The following is an 18061-nucleotide window of genomic DNA, read 5'->3' as shown; positions in this document are numbered from 1 at the left end:
AAGGGATTAAAAAGAATTTACATTTAATAGTTTAGACAGTAAAATTTAAAAGTTGATACTTAAATATAATTCCTTCTCTTTTCTGAAATCATGTTCAATTACATATGATGTATATTTTATAGCTCTAGTCCCTTATCAACAGAAATATCAACATAAAAGCTCACCTCAAGATCTTGATTATACACTTCTGCATGCTTAACTAAATTCTTTATTTAAGTTGGAAATTTCATGAATTAGTTGCATCTGTAAGAGCATGTGAACAGGCAACAGAGCAAACCAATAGTTAAACAGAGCAAAAAAAAAAAAAAGACAGCATTCATTCACTGCTTCAGAATCACCTAACACAGTAAGAAGGGCTGAGAGATAACTGTTCAAGCTACTGCAGCAGAGCACCTCATTATTTAAAAATACAAAAACTCTCCCAAAAGACCAAACCCAACTAACCAAACGAAAAATCCCAAAACCCCACAAAACAAAGAAGAAAACCTCAGCATAACCCAAATAACAGTTACATCATCTGTTAATAAAGTTACAATAACATCAAAAGTACATTAGTAGGCATCACTTGGAGGAGATGAACTGTAATCAAACTTTTAAAAAACATTCTCTGAATAGATTTTTGTTTTGGGTAAGTTAAATGCATAAATGTATTTACCCCGTAAGATTTTTTCTTCCCATGAATTAGCCATTTAGCTTTACACTGGTGTGCTTGTTAATGCGTTGTGATCTGGAATGCAGGTTTGGATTAGGCTGGTTCCATGTGGTGCTCACCAAAGCTACAGAGGTATGCACAGCATTACCAACTATCTACCCTGTTGGTTTATTCCACAGGGAATATTGGAAAGATGATGTTATCGCTTTACATTGTCCAACTGTCTAAAAGTATAAAGAATACTTAAAGATATAAGTATTTCTATTAAAGTTTCCTTTCTATCAAAATAGCTATAGCATTAACTATCTCAGTACCATAAACTTTTGTGTTCAAAACAAGTAAACTACAATTTCCTAAGATAAACATATTTTTCCTTAGAATTATTTAATCTTAATAATCAGATGAGTCCTTAAAGAGTAAAAGCAAATTCTAGTAGAATGCAAGCGACTGGCTGTTTCCATCCTAAACTAGTTTCAGATTTCAGACTAGTGTTGACGTTCTTATTTTAGGGCAGTATCATCCAACAGAAATATAATGTGAGCCAAATTTGTAATTTAAAATTTACTAGTAGCCACATTAAAAAATAAAACAGGTAGAATTAATTTTAATAATACATTTTATTTAACCTAATATATCCAAAATATTGTCATTTCTTCATGTAATCAATATAAAAAAAATGAAATATTTTACATTCTTTTTTCATACTGAAGTCAATTCAGACTGGCCCCAATTCAAGTGCCCAGCTGCCACATGTGGTGAGTGGCTGCCCAATTGTTTGGCAAAGTTTTAGACATTTGTATAGGTTGTAATTTAAACTGGCTTCATCTTTTACCTCTTCTTCTCTGTTTCTAACTTTCGTGCAAGAAAGCTGCCTATTTCTAATTTTTGTGCAAGAAAAGCACATTTACCAAAAAGAAAGAACTAAATGATCATTCTTAATTTTGGAAAATATTTAGAAAATAAAGATTTAGAAGGAAAAATTCTCCCACTTCTCATTTGAAATAGCACTTCATTTGAAGTATTGGTTCTCATAAACAGAAAAAGATGAAGCAACTTTTGTAAAGATCTGAGTGTAACCTTCCAATAACATATTGTTTAAGATGCTGAGCATAAAGTGTACAATACGATCAAAAGTTAATCTGTTGCTGCTTAAGAAAACAATGTAGATTTCAGCTGTAATTTTCCGCAGGTGAAATGAAATACTTAAGTTCTTAAGACAAAAATCTCCAAGTTGTGAAAATTATAAAATTAAATAAATCAAGTTTTTGTCTTAAGAACTTAAGTATTTCATTTCACCTGCTGAAACTTAGAGCTGAAATCTGCATTGTTTTCTTAAGCAGCAGGACTGAAATTTCTCTTGTTCCCTGAGCTTGATGATACTGACCTTATTTCTCCCTCTAAAATCACTATTTAAACATCCTATATTATGATATTCCCACTTGAGAATTATCCACAGCTTTGGTGATTTTTGGTGAAACCCTTTGGCAAACCAGAGCAATGACATAGGTCCTAAAGCCATAATTTGACTTTTACTCTTTTTTGGTTAAACTTTTCCCCAAAATATATGTTTTGGAACATATTTTACTGCATACACATAAACTTACAATATTTTCAGTTTAAAATGGAATGGATATTGTAAAACTGTCTTTGAAAAGAATAAGTTTTTATTACTTAATCTTTTATGTTACCTTACAGAACCTAGAATTTCAATTTATGTCCAAGAAAAACTGAAGAGAATAGGATTATTTTCCCCTTTGACTGTGGTTAAAAAAGAAAAAAAAATCCAGATGTGAGATTCAAGTCATACATTCTGTTATTTTGTAATCTTTTTGAGTGTGACAATTCAGTGAGCTTCAGTTTTTACTAATTGAACATATAAATGACGTAATAAAAAATTAGAGAAATTACTGCTACACTTATGCCCGAAGTTAATTTTACATCATATTATTTATAATAAGAAATACACAAAAACTTAGATGAAATTTTGGAGTTCGAAGGGGCCTTGGCAAGCACCTGATCTAACCTCAGGGGTGGAGACGCGCAGGAAGGAAGCCCTATGAAATTCGGTGCTTGCTCAAGGCCTTGTCAATAATGCGTGCCAGGCTTGAATCCGCAGTGAGGTCGGGAGCAGCAAAACTGGGGCTTAAATCCATGGAGTCTGGCCCCAGAGAACCTGTTCTTAACCACGACGCCAGACCACCTCCTCTCAATAAAATCCAGTTTTACTGACTGAAGTCCACTGTTTTTTTCATGACATTTTGCATTTTGTCAATATGAGAATATTAAAAAAGGTAAATGAAACTCTGGAGAACTTACAAACTTTTGCGTCTTAGGATATAATACCTATGAAATGTAGGATTAACTAATTTGTAGGTAGAATGGAAATAACATATTTGGCACAGGATTCTTTTTTCCTTTTAAAAAGGAAAAGAGGGTGAGAAACTAAACAATGACACAGAGGAAAAATGATTGTGTCCCTTTGGGCTATTCATACAGAAATCTGAGAAGCAGCTGCAAATTAACTCATACTTTAACCACACCAAACACTGGCTCTTAATTTTGGAGGGAATCACAGATCACTTCACAAGTATGATAACAGCTATGGATTCTCGTTCCCAAAAAATGAGTGAGTTCAAAACTTCTGCAAAATAATTTCATCGTGTCTATAAACTCTAAGTAAACGACTCTCTGCACTAAGAAATCTCTTGAATCTTTTGGACAATTTCTGTCTCCAAAGTCTGATGATTTGGGGATTAGGTTCTCTTAACATGTAGCCTAACATTATACACTGAGAAAATTTAACTAATCTGTTTCATTTCTAAAAATTCCATTAAAACTACTTCATATTAGTTATACTAATTTTTACAATAACTCTCTTATGGAAAAAGAAACATGCAAAATCAGCTTTCCCAGCTATTCTAATAATGTTCTAACTACTTAGGTACATACTTTCTAAAGAAAATGAAGTCCATTAATATGTAGTATCCATACATAAAACATTCACTAGATATTAAAATTCATATTGGTCTCAGAAGGAAACAGCTATGCTCTAGGCAGCAATTCTGGTATACTCAATAAATTATTGATAACATACAAATTATCAGGAAATAATTTCTTCAAGATTAATTCATCAATAGGCAGATTCACCAAACCTGCTCAAAGATGTTTTTGATTCCTTCCTCTTCTTGCACACAAGCACAAGTGAAACAATTATGATTTAACTATTTTTAAAGCAATATAAATGAACTGATTATTTCTTAAATTCTCTAAATTGTGTGTACAAATGGAAAATGGTTGGGTTTTCAATATATCAACCTTAGAAATAAACATCTTTAAGAAAATGATACTTTTAAAAGTGTGGTTTTAGGGTCAAGCCTGGTGGTGTAGTGGTTAAGTTTGTGCACTCCATGGGTTTGGATGCCAGGTGCAGACCTACATAGCACTCATCAAGCCATGCTGTGATGGTGTCCCACATACAAAATAGAGGGAGACCAGCACACATGTTAGCTCAGGGACAATCTTCCTCAAGCAAAAAAAAGAGGAAGATTAGCAGCAGATGTTAGCTCAGGGCCAATCTTCCTCACACACACACAAAGTGTAGTTTTAGTTTAGTTTTGTGTTTCCACATCTTTTCATCTTTTACCTCTTGATCTTTTTCCGCTTTTCTTTCTAGAGCCTCAAATTCATGCAAACCATTCTTTTCTTTTAATTTCGATTCCATTTCTTCATTTTCTCTTCTTAGTTGTTCATAGTCTAGTACCAGACTATCATAGTTAGCACGAAGTGAATTCAACTCACTTTCTAAGTTTTCCTATTATAAACAAAACCAGATTTTCAAGTCAGAGAGGATTCAAGTTCTTTGTTTTGTTAACTAAAATCTGGATTAGTCAAATAATTCATTTAACCTTGAATCATTTGGTAGTTTGGGCCATTCTCCAATATCTTCCCAATGGTCTAGCTTGATCCACAGCATAACAGAAGGTCTGCCTTTTGGTAAACTAGCTAACATAGAATAGAGGAAGACTCTTTTCAAAGAGATAGAATTAAAAAAGAAAGAAAGAAAGAAAGAAAGAAAGATCATATAAACAAATGCTCTGCCTGTGCCTGACTTAAAATTCAGTCGGGAGTAGGAGTAGGGCACATAATGGGAAGTCATCTGACCACAGATCCTTAAGCTCCTTGGTAATAAAGCTAATAATGTAATTCTCCACCTGCTTGACTCCTGTTTAATTTCTCAGACAGCTCTGAATTTAGGAAGTGACACGGAGCCATTATTTATTGACTTCTAAAACTCCAACGGCTGCCAGGCCTCACCGTGCTGAGCAGAGGCCTGTTTCTGCTTTCTGTTCCATCATGAGGAAGAGTAAGCCATGAGTTAAAAGAAACTAAACCAACACTAGGGATTTGAAAAAAACAACAAACCTTCCAGAGTGTTTTAGGGACACAAAAGCATATAATTCCCCATAATAATTAATTATAAGAACCATTACAACTAATTATAATGGTTAGCTAATGATAATAACAATTCCCAAGAATCACTGCAATTTTATTTCAAAATTAAAATGAAATTTTCTTTAACAAATACATTTATATGACTATGTTATATTTCTTTGAATATTAGCAGCCTAGAAAGCAAACATGGAATCTAAACTTACTAAAGTATTCACTACAGTATTCCTTATTTCTTAAAGTTTTCATAAGACTATATAATTTTGTTTACTTTCATTTTTCAGCATTATTTGGCAATATTACCCTTCCCTGATACACCATTCTACTTTATGCCTGAGAATTTTGATACTTTTAAAATCAGCCCTTTTTACCTTCAAGGGATGGCCCAAGGCAAAACAGAAACTTACCAAAAAATCATAGATACCAAGATCTGCTGGTAAAAACTAGAAGCAAAGGTTTACCTATTACCATACTTTAGGAAATGTTTAGCCTCTCTCTGTATGCCACAGTTACCAACGAGGAGTGTAACAAGTTGGGGAAGCCTTAATAAGAACCTCAACTACTACTGAAACAGTCAGAGCTAGACATGTGCCACAACAGCAAACATCAATAACAAATGAATTTAAAGAAGAGTAAAAGGATAATGTTCTGTAAAATACATTTAAGTTACCTGACTTAGTAGTTTTGTTGCTGGATTCCACTCTGTCTCAGTTAATGTATCAAGAGTGTTACTGAAAATATCAGACTCTGAATAGAGAGCTATAATTAGGGGGAAAAGAAATTTATCCATAAACATGTTATTAAGTTTCCTAAAACTCAAATTAAAGATTAAAAAAATTCTGATCTGAGGTAATAAGCTCAAATTAGTTAATATGTGCTCACAGTATGAATGCCAAGAATATATAAACAGATGTGATCATTTATATACTCGTGCGAATTAAGATCACTGGTTAGAATTAGTGATAAAATGTAGGATCCTTAGTACAACACATTCATGCACGGCATAAGGACGTTTCAGTCAAGGACGGACTGCATATACAACAGGCGTCCCACAAGATTAGTACCACAGAGCCCAGGTGTGTAGCAGGCTGTACCACCTAGGTTTGTGTAAGTGCACTCTGTGATGTTCACACAACAACAAAATTGCCTAAAGATGCACTTCTCAGAACACGTCCCATCATTAATCAACGTGCGACTGTATAGGTTAAAAGGACAAATTCTAAATTTGAGATTTAATCATTGTAAGCAGATTTTTAAATGCCCCTAAAAAATACTTATAATGTTAGAGACAAACTTTGCAACAGATTCCTGTGTAAATGCTACCCTTTCAAGATTAGCAAAGTTTAAGCCAGACATTATATGGGTACTAACTTAATGAGCAGTGATTAAAACAAAAACAAAAAATAAAAATATCTGTCTCAAATGTTTCAACTACAGCACATCATTCTTAAGAGATCTGGAAAAAATAGAGAACTTCATCAATGTTCACTTTCTTAAAATTACTTATTTTTATCATCGTAATCACATCTAAAATACATACATTTTATTTAACTGTGTTTATCACATTAACTGAGTTATAAATAAAGTCTCTCTTTATAGGGATACTTTTATAATTAAAAGTAGTTGAAGAAGAACTCACATTCATCAATTTCTCCTCCTAAAGTTAGAGCAGACTTATGTGTCTTTGTTGTTACATTCTCTGGTACATTAAACTCATTTACATAGTTTGAATCCTTCATTTTGTTAATTTTGCCAACACACCAAGTGACTCCTCGTTTTTTTTTAGCCTAAAGAAGAAGAAATCAAAATTACCTCACACACATCTGGCTCAAACATCATAAAACAAGGGAACTAGTTTCCATTTTTAACAACCATTGACTTGGTAGAATTCTTATTCAGCCTAGTTTAATATCTTATCAGTCTAAGGACATCCTGAGATAAGAAAACATATTCAAACTTTTCAAATTAGTGTTAACTTCATAATAAATTTGATGAAACTATTATTTAAATTTCATTTTGTATTTGAAGGCTTACTTACAAGAATTTCTGCAAATTTACTGAAAGGAATTAGTTAAGTATCAATCCTTCAAGTAATCTGGTGTTACAGAAGACAGCACAGCCACCAACATAGTGACCAAAAGCACTTCTGGGAACCCAGCCTTAACTGGGAAGGAACAGACAGGCAGCCCATTTGAACTTCCCTCAGCAAGTAAATCTTCCACAGGGCCATTCCCATGCCAATTCTTTGCCAGTTTATAAAGCTCACGATCCAACCAGCGCTCCTAATCTTGTTCCTTCCGTTCTCCCTTGGGACTCTGTTCCCTCAGGTATCTGTTCATCTGTCGTCTTCACTACCTTCTTCCACTGGGCTTTAAGAATGCTCAAGCCTCTGTTTTCTGCTTTTGATTTTTTCAAAAACAAACCCTTCACTCCTTCCTTCTCTCTAGCCAACATTTTCTTTTAGTTTCTATGTTCTCTTCTTCCTCGTCTCTCTACTTCTTCCTCATCCCTCCTGGGATACCTCTGTCTCCTGGTTCTTGTCCCACCCAGCTAGCTGTCCTCATCACTCACTTGGCTTTACTGCTTTCTCTTTCTCTGACCACCGCCTAAGTGTTTTTCCATATTTTACAGGTATATTCCTCTCTTGTCCCTTTACTAGAACAAGCATTATCTCATCTTTTTTGATCCTCTCAACAATCCTCTCTTACTACATCCACTTTATAGATGCCTGAGTGTCCAAAAAGTTTACATGAGTTGTGTACAGTCATACAGCCAATTGGTGGCTGAGCCCATGCTTGTAACTTCAGACCTTATCCACCACCCATTCCACTGCGTTGCCTGTCAAGATTATCTGTTGTCCCCAGAATATATGGCTTCTGCTTGAAATGGCCAGCCCTTTCCACAGCCTGCTCTGCAAAAGCACATTCATATATAAATCCTTGATTCCCATGACCTTCAGCTCAACTCCATTCGCTCCCAAAGCCACTGGACCCTGTCATCTGAAACTCATAAACCTAGAACTCCTTCCACCCCAGTGATTCAGTTAATCCCATTATAGCTAGTTAGCTTAAGAGGGACATCTAGTCTCTTGATCCACTGTTTTCTTTCTGCCAGCTACCTTTGGGCTCTCATCCCATCATCTTAGATTCTATAGATCACCAGTTCAATCACATTTTTGGGTCAATGGTCTCAAACTATTAGACCCATTCTGTGTTCCCCACACCTATCCTATCACAATGTACACTCAGATGAATTACACTGCCATCTGAGCTTTTATTAGCCTCCTGAACACTGTGTGGACAGCCAGAAGACTGGCTACCAACATCACCTGGGCCCTTAAGGCTGCCTGGCAAGACTCCTTGCCCCCTCGTTGGCTTTCTTTTCCATTCCCTACAAAGGCGAGACTATTTCAAACCCTTAGCAGGTCTACAAACTGTGTCTCTACCATCTCCAGCCACCACAGAAGAAAAATTAAACCTCCTATTTCACAAAGAAAATACAAGCCTAAACTTACAAAAGCATTACTTGCATTGATTCCTACCCTTTTCCTCTGTCCTTGTTATAATGAAGGAGTGTTTCTCCTTCTATCTAAGGCCAGACCCTTCTACTGTATTCAAGATCCTACGCCTTTGGGCCATCTCAGCCTACTGCAAGGTGGCTTTCATTCCCAATACATAACTCAAATTGTTTTTGCAAAGGAGCTTCTTGTTTCTAAATCCAAAAAGTTTTAGTCTATATTTGTCTTATTTAACTTCTCAGCAGAACGTGACATCACTGACATAGAATGTGACCTCTCTATGCAACATTCTCTTCTTTTAGTTTACCACGTTCACCTGGTTTCTTTCTTAACTCTAGAGCTAAACCTGGGCTCCTTTAGGCATTCCTCTGTTTTGCTTTTACCTAAAAAGTTGTTTGGGAGGATCTTATCTTTGGCCCTCTGTTCTTTTCATTCTCAACATGCTCCCAGAGCAAGCTCATCCATTCTCACGACTTTAATTTGGATTTGCAGTAGTTAATGCCCAAATTGATATCTCCATCCCAGATCTTTCACTTGATTTTCATATATTTGCATTTTCAACTGCCTGACACCTTAAACTAGAGCTGACCCAAATAAAACACTGGACAGCTCCACTGCTCTTCACTCAATGTTCCTTAACTCAACAAATACTGCTACCAGCTATCCAGCAAGCCCAGTAATGTGTGCATGTCATTCTAGATGCTTCCTTCTCCCTTTCCATGTCCCCATGTTGAAACAATCACAAAGTTCTGTCGAGTCTGTCTCCCAAATAGCTCTCCAATTTACCCATTTTTTTCCATCTCCAGAGCCACAAGCCTTGTGGAGGCCCAATCAATTGTAGGTACACAGTAGCCACATCTTTCTAAACAGCAATTCCAATCATGTTACCTACAAGGCTTTCCCATATCCTTAGCATAATGCAATGTTCGAATCCTACAATGTGGTTTAAATGCCCCTGCCACCAGAATATTTTAAGTCCAAGAAATATGTTTTCTCACGACTCCAAGCTTTTGTACATGTAGATGTCTAACCGGCATACTTTTCCCTACCCCTTTCCTTGGGCTGTTTCCTACTCATGGCTGAGCCAACAGATGGTTTTGATGCCTTCCATTTACCTGGTATGGTGGACTTAAAGGTAGCGTCTATTAATAATAATCTTAACAGCATACACTTATTGAGGATTTGCTGTATGGAGAGTATAGTGTTAAGCACATTCTATATATCACTTCACTTAATTGTCACATCAGTCCTATGAGGTGAGGATCAAGCTTTCTCACAGATAAGGAAACTGCAGCAAAAAGTATTTAAGAAAGGGCCCAAGGTCGAGAGTTAGGAATTGACAGAACTGGGATTCAAATCCAGAAAGTCCAGCTCCAGAGGCCATTCTCTTAACCATGACACTATCACTCCCCAAAACATCTGCTGGATAAATAAACCCCTACTCTGGTAAAAACAAAAGCACACAGACTGGAAGCCAGAATTTTGATTACTATGTTGATTTATAGTCTAGATAAATTTTCCTGAGATTACTATTTCTGTTTCATTAAATAGAAAATATTACCACATACTCTAGACACCTGTGGTTTCCAATCACCTAATCAATTTCATTAGAATTTCATAAGAAGTATAGTGCAAATAGATTCCTTGACTACATCCCAGACTTTCTGAATTAGGATCTCTTCATATGGGAATCAGGGTTAAGTATTTTTAATGAACGTTCTAGGTGTTGTTGAGGTATAGGCAAATACACAAAAGGTTCTTTCCTAAAATATACTGTATCAAAGGATAAGAAACACATAGCTATATAATAAGCATATAAGAATACCAATTCTATTCCCTATATATCAAGTTTAAGCTGTCATCTTTCATAAAAAAAATAAGACCCATATATGTGCTGCATACAAGAGATGCATTTCAGACTTAAAGACACTCACAAACTGAAAGAGAAGGAATGGAAAAAGATACTCCATGAAAATGGCAATGAAAAGAAAGCTGAGGTAGCAATATTCATATCAGAAAACATAGACTTTAAAATAAAAACTGTAACAACAGACAAAGGGCACTACATAATGATAAAGGGAATGATCCAACAAGAATATTTAACATTTACAAATATCTATGCACCCAACATAACAGCACCTCGACATATAAAGCAATTATTAACAGACATAAAAGGAGAAATAGCAACACAATAATAGTAGAGGACTTTAACAATCCACTTACACCAAAGGAGAGATCATCAAAACAAAAGATCAATAAGGAAACGTTGGCCTTAAATGACATATTAGACCAGATGGACTTAGTACACATGTATAGAACATTCCATCCCAAACCTGCAGAATACACATTCTTTTCAAACGGACATGGAACATTCTCCAGGACAGATCACATATTAGACCACAAAACAAGTCTCAATAAATTTAAGAAGACTGAAAAAATACCCAGCATCTTTTCTGACCACAATGGTATGAAACTAGAAATCAACTACAGGAAGAAAATCAGAAAAGCCACAAATGGATGGAGCTTAAACAAAATGCTATTGAACAACAATTGAGTCAAAGAAGAAATCAAATGAGAAATCAAGAATATCTGGAGACAAATGAAAATGAAACTACGACAGGCCAAAGTCTATGTGATACAGCAAAAGCGGTTTTAAGAGGGAAGTTTATATCAATACAGGCCTACCTCAACAAAGAAGAAAAATCCCAAATAAACAGTCTAACAGTGCACCTAAAGGAACTGGAAAAAGAAGAACAAAGCCCAAAATCAGTAGAAGGAAGGAAGTAATAAAAATCAGAGCAGAAATAAATGAAATAGAGACTAAAAAAAACCAGGAAAAAAAATCAATGAAACTCAGCGCTGATTCTTTGAAAAGATAAACAACATCGACGAACCTTTAGCTAGACTCACCAAGAAAAAAAGAGAAGGCTCAGATAAATAAAATCAGAAATCAAAGAGGAGAAATTACAACAGATACCTCAGAAATACAAAAGATTATAAAAGAATACTATGAAAAGCTATACGCTAACAAACTGGATAATCTAGAAGAAATAGATAAATTCTTAGACTAATACAACCTTCCAAAACTGAATCAAGAAGAAGTAGAGAATGTGAATAGACCGATCACCAGTAAGGAGATTGAAACAGTTATCAAAAACCTCCCAAAAGATAAAAGTCCAGGACCAGACGGCTTCCCTGGTGAATTATACCAAACATTCAAAGACTTAATCCTATCCTTCTCAAACTCTTCCAAAAAATTGAAGAAGAGAGGAAGCTTCCAAATTCATTTTACGAAGTCAACATCATCCTGATACCAAAAGCAGACAAGGACAACACAAAAGAAGAAAATTACAGGCTCATATCACTGATGAACATCGATGCAAAAATCCTCAACAAAATACTAGCAAATCAACTACAACAATACATTAAAAATTTCATACACCATGATCAAGTGGGATTTATTCCAGGGATGCAGGGATGGTTCAACATCTGCAAATCTATTAACGTGATACACCACATTAACAAAAATGAAAAATAAAAATCCCATGATCATCTCAATAGATGCAGAGACAGCGTTTGACAAGATATAGCATCCATTTATGATAAAAACTCTAAATAAATTGGGTATAGAAGGAAAGTACCTCAACATAATAAAGCTGATATATGACAAACCCACAGCTAATATCATTCTCAATGGAGAAAAACTGAAAGCTATCCCTCTAAGAACAGAAACCAGACAAGGATGCCCACTGTCACCACTCTTATTTAACATAGTATTGGAAGTCCTAGCCAGAGCAATCAGGAAAGAAAACGAAATAAACAGCGGTCAGATTGGAAAGGAAGAAGTGAAACTGTCACTAGCTGCAGATGACATGATTTTATATATAGAAGACCCTTAAGAACCCACCAAAAACTTCTCGAACTAATAAACAAATACGGCAAAGTTTCAGGATGCAAAATCAACATACAAAAATCAGTTGCGTTTCTATACACTAACAAGGAAGTGGCAGAAAGAGAAATTAAGAATATAATCCCATTTACAGTTGCAACAAAAAAGAATAAAATATCTAGGAATAAACTTAACCAAGGAGGTGAAAGGTTTGTACACTGAAAACTATAAAACATTGTTGAAAGAAATTGAAGAAGATGTAAAGAAATGGAAGGCTATTCCATGCTCTTGGATTGGAAGAATAAACATAGTTAAAATGTCCATACTTCCTAAAGTAATCTACAGATTCAGTGCAATCCCAATCAAATTTCCAACAACATTTTTCACAGAAATAGAACAAAGAATCCTACAATTTATATGGAACAACAAAAGACGCAGAATAGCCAAAGGAACCCTGAGAAAAAAGAACAAAGCTGGAGGCGTCACACTCCCTGATTTCAAAATATACTACAAAGCTATAGTAACCAAAACAGCATGGTATGGCATAAAAACAGACACACAGATCAATGGAACAGAATCCAGAGTCCAGGAGTCCAGAAATCAACCCACACATCTATGGACAGCTAATTTTTGACAGGGGAGCCAAGAGCATACAATGGAGAAAGTAGAGTCTCTTCAATAAATGGTGTTGGGAAACCTGGACAGCCACATGCCCAAGAATGAAAGTAGACCATTACCTTACACCATGCACAAAAATCAACTCAAAATGGATTTAAGACTTGAATCTAAGACCTGAAACCACGAAACTTCTAGTAGAAAACATAGGCAGTACACTCTTTGACATCGGTCTTAGCAGCATATTTTCAAATACCATGCCTGACTGGGCAAGAGAAACAATATAAAAAATAAACAAATGGGACTACATCAAACTAAAAAGCTTCTGCACAGCAAAGGAAGCCATCAAGAAAAGGAAAAGACAGCCTAACAATTGGGAGAAGATGTTTGTAAACCATATATCAAAAAAGGGGTGAATATCCAAAATATACAAAGAACTCATACATCTCAACAACAAAAAAACCAAAAACCCAGTTCAAAAATGTGCAAAAGATCTGAATGGAGATTTCTCCAAAGAAGATATACGGATGGCCAACAGGCACATGAAAAGATGTTCAACATCACTATCAGAGAAATGCAAATCAAAGCTATAATGAGATATCACCTCACTCTTGTCAGAATGGCTATAATTAACAAGACTGGAAACAATAAGTGTTGGAGAGGATGTAGAGAGAAGGGAACCCTCATACACTGCTGGTGGGAGTGCAAACTGGTGCAGTCACTATGGAAAACAGTATGGAGATGGCTCAAAAAATTAAGACTAGACCTACCATATGATCCAGCTATTCCACTCTTGGGTATTTATCCAAAGAACGTCAAAACGTGAATGCGTAAAGATACATGCACTCCTATGTTCACTGTAGGCTTATTCACAATAGCCAAGACTTGGAAGCAACTTAGGTGCCCGTCAAGGGATGAATGGATGAAGAAGATGTGGTATATATACACAAGGGAATACTACTCAGCCATAAAAAAGGATGAAATCTGGCTAATTGTGACAACAAGGATGGACCTTGAGGGTATTGCTGCTGAGAGTAAAAAGTCAGAGGGAGAAAGTCAAACATTGTATGATCTCACTCACAAATAGAAGATAAAAACAACAAAAGACAATCCCATAGCAACAGAGATTGGATTGGTGGTTACCAGAGGGGAAAGGGGGAGAGAAGAGGTTGAAAGGCATGATTAGGCACATGTGTGGTGATGGTAATTAGTCTTTTGGTGGTCAGCATGATATAATCTACATAGGAATTGAAATATAACGATATACACCTGAAATTTATATACTGTTATAAACCAAAGTTACTGCAATTAAAAAAAACAATAATAAAAAAGAAGAAGAAAAGAAGCTGTTGTCTTTTAAATTTTACTTTTAATTCCTGTTGTGATGTGAGGGAAGAAGAGGTCACTAGCATTCGTGTTAAGTTTTGAATTTTCTCAATCTGCACTTTTTGAAGCAAATCTTTTTCTTCCAAAAGTTGGGCCAATTGGTCTTTTTCCATTGCCTGGGCCCGAGTCTCTAAAGAAACCTAAAGAATGTAATATTGGGTTACATTAATAAATGTAGGTAGGTTTTAAAACCTTGAAAGTATAGTTTAAAAAAATATAAATTTGTATGTGAGTTTTGAGAATTTTTCTTTTCTTTTTTTTTTGCTGAGGAAGATTCACCTTGAGCTAACATCTGTACCTATCTTTCTCTTTCTGCTTGAAAGGGATTTGCCCTGAGCTAACATCTGTGCCTATCTTCCTCCATTTTGTACATGGGACAACAGGACAGCATGGCCGCCAAGTGGTGTAGGTCTGCGGATGGCAACTGAACCCGGGCTGCCAAAGTGGAGTGCAACAAACTTAACCACTAAGCCACAGGGCTGGCCTGAGAATTTTAATTTTATTGAAATAAAATATGCCCTACCTGCAGAACACCAATATGCAGTTACCATAATCAATAATTTCTCAAACTTATAATAGGGTAAAATATACATTTCTCCTCATGTCACTATTCTATATGCCATGTATAAGATTATATCAATGCTGTTAAAGCAATTCTATTAATTGACTAAAAATATATAAATAGGCAGAGAAATCATAAAGCAGAGACTTGAATACCTATAGCAAAGGAAGAGAGATCCTTCTAAGACCGCCATTTGACATTTTAGGTCATTTTTAAAAAGATCAGTAAAATGTAAGTTTTTTACAGACTGGGGACCATGATGGTTTAAACAAACAAATGGTAATGACAAGCAATTATGCTATCTTATTAGATTGCTATCTTAGGGCTAGAAGAGGAATTCAAGATAATGTAAAATGAAACAAAGTAGTTTTAAACACTATTCATCGTCTCTCTTTTTAACCTAATTCTCTGTATTTGTGACAGTTTTTATCTCTTAAAAAAACGTATCTCTACTTGGCCCATTTGAAAATCTCAAATTTTGCCCTTTGGAAATGAAAAACAAAATCTAAAATAATTTCAAGAAACCAAATCTTGCAGTTTATAGTAAAGTTTTTACGGGTTGATTTCTCCTTAGTTAAAAACTACTTGTTTTAAATTTAGATTGTAGAACTCAGATATTGAGGATTTAAGAGTCTCTGGGCATGTAGGCAGATCTCAATTCTAAATCCATCTCTATTCTTTACTGAAATACACAGTTCATACATACCTCCTCTAATTGTTTTTTAAGATCCATTATTTCTTTTCTATATCTTTTCAGGAGAGCTTCATCACTAGACACCTCATTGACATAAGGAGTATTCTTCATATATTTAGCAGTGCTGGCAAACTGGGAAAAAATACAAGAGTGTTAAACGTTGACACCAAAAGATTAGTTTAATTAATATTTAGGTTTCTTGTAATTTTCTTTTGTAAAGAAACATCAGTAAAAGCTTCCCAGGTGGCTTACAGCTTCTGAACACACAGCATTCTACGTCCCTGTAACAATGTCCATAACTTACCTTTGCCACTAGTCTTCAGGAGGGTCAGAGAAATATCTTGAAGACAGATGCCAACAGAGAGCCTACACACCCTGGCTCACTGGAATCCATCTACTCCTCAAAGTCCAGGGCAAATGCTCCCTCTGCGCTGAAGCTTCACTTCCAGTCAAAAGCACCTCTCCTTCCTTTGAACTCTGTCCTACTTATTAGCCACTTAACTTTTAATCCAAGGAAATCACGCTGGAAGACAGGTCTTATCTTCACTATAAGACTATAAATTCTGTGAAGCCAGGAACGCTATCTCCTACCTTTGTTTCTCTGACAGAACCTTGATCCAGCGCTCAATAGCTACTTAAAGTGATGTTTCTTAGAGCATGAGTGTCAAAAGTAACTTTAACTGGGTACGTGAGGGTGCCCATTAAATAACACTGAACCCTTCATTGAGACAGCTATTCTACTGACAGTTCTCATTCTTCTTTTCTTTTGAAAACAGAAAATACAGGCCTTAGGCTCAGAGCAAAGGCAGGCAACAATTTGTTAGCAGGAACTTAAGAATTATTTTGTTATAAACACGCACACCCATTTTTTGGGTCACCTTCTGTTTGTTCCAAGTGATAACCAGTTTTTCATTTATGGGACTGATAGAAAGTTTCCTTTTATAATAAGTTAAATTTAAAAAGTGAGTTATTTAAGAAAAAATCAAGTCAATTTCAATAAAATATTGTTGGATGTGGCAAAAATTGGGGAGGCAGGATATGAATGATTGAAGTTTGGGAAGATTAAGGAATGCTATTTAGTAGACACACCAATTTTATTTTAACAGGTATGTTATGTCAATTACAAAAAATTACACCTAATTTTAGTAGCTAATTTTTCCTTCTGAAAGATGATTTCCCCCATATTGATTCGAGATAAAAATCAAACTCACCTGGAGAGTAGTCAGGGTTTCATCCAAAGACACTGGAGTAATTGTGCAGATAATGCGTGTTTTTGCATTTCCTCCCAAGGAATTCTGGAGAATTCGTGTTAATTTGCTATCTCGATAATTTATGAAACCACTTAGTGAGAGATGAGTTTGGGGAGAAAAAGAGTAAAACTTTTTATATAACAAAAGTGGTTTATTTTTAACGCAGAACCTTAAATTTGCTACAGTTTAAAAAATTCATTCTTTACTGGTTACTTGAGGCAGAGCAAAACTACTAACTAGAAAATATTTAAAATATAAAGTAAATTTAGTAGGTCACGGTCATACATATAAGAAGCAACGCATGCTCATAGAATCACAGAAGCTTTTGAACATACAGGGGTATCAGTACATTTATTTGAGTGTCACTGAAATATCATAATTTTCAACCTAATGAAAAACGTAAGCATTAATAGGTAAATGTACAATGGGACAAACTTACCCAACTTGTCCATCACTAAGTTTCTTGATCACTTGTCCCAAAATAAATAAGCTACGATTTATATTACAGCCTTCCTTGAGTCGCACACCTGCATTTATTAAATAAATAAGAAAACAAATTGGCCCCTGTACTAGATGATGAACTTATTTATCAGTAATTTATGGGAGAAATTAGAAATTGCAGGGTCAGATGCTACAGTCTGTGCTTCAAATTAGATCTGCGCCCACCTTTCCTCCCACTGCTGACAGGCGCCCTTCCCTTCCTCCCACCCATCACGTGAAGCAGAAAGGCTCTCACCCAAGAGAAACAGCTCGAAAAAGACGACTAAGAAAAGAATAAGAATGCAGGAAAGCCCATGTCTGCACCACGTCCTAAAAGAGCTCCTCGAACTCCTCAATTCAAATCTATTTTTCCAAACCTCCAATACAGGCAACTAATGACGTGCAACCAAGTTAGTTCCTAGAGGTTCACAACCAAAAGTCCTTATTTTTAAACTGTTAATATGCTCACATGTCTTAAACGGAAGTCTACTGAAAAAGGTTTCTCTCACTTTATTCTCCTTTCAACCAGTTCCTATCGCTCTAACCAAGAACTATTATTAGTTTATT

General features: G+C 35.5%; 1 pseudogene; it reads right to left on the bottom strand.

Moving 5' to 3' along the window:
- The window catches only part of LOC139043584 (centromere-associated protein E-like), an 85004-nt pseudogene that overhangs the window by 49776 nt on the left and 17167 nt on the right, over positions 1-18061 (bottom strand).

Source organism: Equus asinus, unplaced genomic scaffold (genome assembly GCF_041296235.1).
Source record: "Equus asinus isolate D_3611 breed Donkey unplaced genomic scaffold, EquAss-T2T_v2 contig_3, whole genome shotgun sequence".
In the NCBI taxonomy this organism is placed as follows: domain Eukaryota; kingdom Metazoa; phylum Chordata; class Mammalia; order Perissodactyla; family Equidae; genus Equus; species Equus asinus.
This window is presented reverse-complemented; position numbering and strand designations above follow the sequence as displayed.